This window comes from Anolis carolinensis, unplaced genomic scaffold, assembly GCF_035594765.1.
Source record: "Anolis carolinensis isolate JA03-04 unplaced genomic scaffold, rAnoCar3.1.pri scaffold_76, whole genome shotgun sequence".
In the NCBI taxonomy this organism is placed as follows: Eukaryota; Metazoa; Chordata; class Lepidosauria; order Squamata; family Dactyloidae; genus Anolis; species Anolis carolinensis.
The window spans coordinates 22,501-25,000 of record NW_026943885.1 but is presented as its reverse complement, the minus strand read 5'-3'; positions in this window follow the sequence as shown (position 1 = coordinate 25,000).

The window sequence follows — 2,500 nt, the reverse complement described above, 5'->3', positions numbered from 1 at the left end:
ACCGCGGGCAGGGCCGCCCGAGCGGAGGGCGCCTCCCCGGCACTCTTGACTCGTGGAACCCGGGCGGGCGGGCGGGCGGGACGTGTAGGGCCCCGCGCCTTCCCCCGGGGAGCCTGCGGGAACCGCGTCTGGCCGATTCGGGAGCCGGCGCCCGTCACCGGGGCAGAGGCGGGGAGGCGTCCGCCCTCGCGGTACCCTTAACGGCCGCCGAAGGCGCACGGCTCCCCTCGGCCAATCTTCCTCCAGGCGCCGGGGAGCACGACGCAGCCGCGGACCGAGGCGTCCTCCCCTCGCCCGCCGGTTCCGTCGCGTCCGCGCCGGTCGCGGGGAGCGGCGGTGAAGCTCGGTCACGTCCCCTCCCTTACTCGCGAGGAGCGAAAAGTCCCGACGGCGGAAATCTCCGCGCGCGGGCCGCGACGGCACGTACGGTTCGCTTCCCGATTCCTCGTCCCCCGGTCGCCTCCTCGAGTCGACGCCGCCTCTCTGGAACTCCGAGGCGGGGAAGGCAGGCCGGTGGCTCCCCTCGTCGGAAAGGAACGGTCCCCCTCTCGTGCGGATCTCGCGCGGCGCGGGCCTCTCCCTCGGCGTATAGGGGCCTCGCGCCTTCCCCCTTCGAGAGCCCGCGGGAAGGACGGGGTCCTCTTCGCGCCGTGTCGGGAGCCGGAGCCCATCGCCGGGGCCGAGGCGGGAGGCCGTCCGCCCTCGCGGTACCGTAAACGGCCTCCGAGCGCGTCGCGGTCGCCTTCGCGGCTCCCGCGGAGCCCGGTTTCCGGCACAGGAAGTTCGCGAGAAGACGACGGGAATTCACAGGCGTCTGCAGGGGACCGACAAAATGAGAGCTCCGGGGACAACCCTAACGGCAAAAGACGCGCCGTCGTCGAAGCAGAACGATGAAGCCGAAAGGAAATGTATCTATCTTCTAATAATCATAAATTATTTATTGTAAATATTATTATTATTCTTTCATATTATGAAATAAATAAGTCTACCTTCTAATCTAAATCTGAAACGCGTAGGTGTGTACGTGGCACGGCTATCTGCCCACACAGACAGCCTCCGGCCTCCGCAAACAGGCTATACTTCCCAGGGTTAAAAATCTAGCAAGTCACCCTTTTCCAGTGACCTGTTCGTTACGGCGAGCGCCACGCAAGTGCCGCCCAAACCCTTGCCGACGTCCTTCCCGAACGCTCTATATAGCCCGCCAGCCGAGGAACGCTTTCGTTTGGGGACCATTTCCTCCTAGATTTGGCTTTGGCTTCCACCACGGGCAGGCATCCCAGGGTTCTCCGTTGCCGTGTCGTTTGCATGGCCCCGCCCACTGCCCTTTTCCTTTCCAATCTCTCTGCTTAACAAACGGAGCACGACCGAGCTGCAACTGAACTTCCTGGAGGAGTTTAGGGATTGACTCCACAGGGTGGAAGTTGTAGTTCACCCCGCCGCATCAAGTCTCGGAGCGCTGTCGCTCCTACAGGGAGTTGTAGTTCACCTACACCCAGAACGCTACGAACCCAAACGAGGACGGGTCTGGGCCAAACTTACCGTGCGGACCAGATATTATGCCCAGATTTGACAACCGATGGGTTTGGAGGGGAACGGGACTGGAAGTTCAGGAGTAGTGTAGGTAGTACTCAGATTTATAGTTCTCACCTGCAATGAATTAGCGTCGCACTTGGCACACAGAGCCCCCCCCCCCCCCCCTAACCGATCTCTATATATCCCTCTCTCTATCTGAAAGGGTCATGAAATTTCGGCCTAGGACAAAACCACACATCCCAGAAACACTAAACTTGCCAGCACAACTCCTCATCCATGCCTCTACGTTCATACAACAAAAAGAAAAGAAAAATAAAGTCCTCGTTAGAGGGAGAGGAATCATTCTTTTTTATCCAATGGCTGCCAGTTCAAAGGCTAAGCTCCGCCCACTTGGTCTCCTAGCAACCCGCTCAGCCCAGGGGACAGGCAGAGTTAGGCTTCACTAAAGCCTCTTCCAGACTGCCTGTAAAATACAGATGGTCAGATTTTTAACTGGATTATATGGCAGTGTAGACTCAAGGCCCTTCCACACAGCTATATAACCCATTGATAGTCTTCTATTTATAGTCTGCTTTGAACTGGATGATCTTGACTCCACACCGCCGTATAATCCCCTTCAGTGTGCAGTCGGATACAACTGGACTTAACCTTTACCCTAACTACCACCAATTCCTCAACACTTTACTATTTCTCATACCACCGGACTTGGCCACAGCGACGCGTGGCCGGGCACAGCTAGTCCATCTAGTTATAAAAAGAGCGACGGCATCGGGGCAGCGGACAAAAAACAACAAAACTACAGGACCCCCAACCTCGAAATTTGACAACCCAACCCATCGTCCACGGCTCTAGGTCGATACAACAAAAAGAAAAGAAAAACAAAGTCCTAATTAGAGGGAAAGGAATAATTGATTTTTATCCCATCGCTGCCAGTTAGAGGGCTAAGCAATATATAACATTGTGTGTG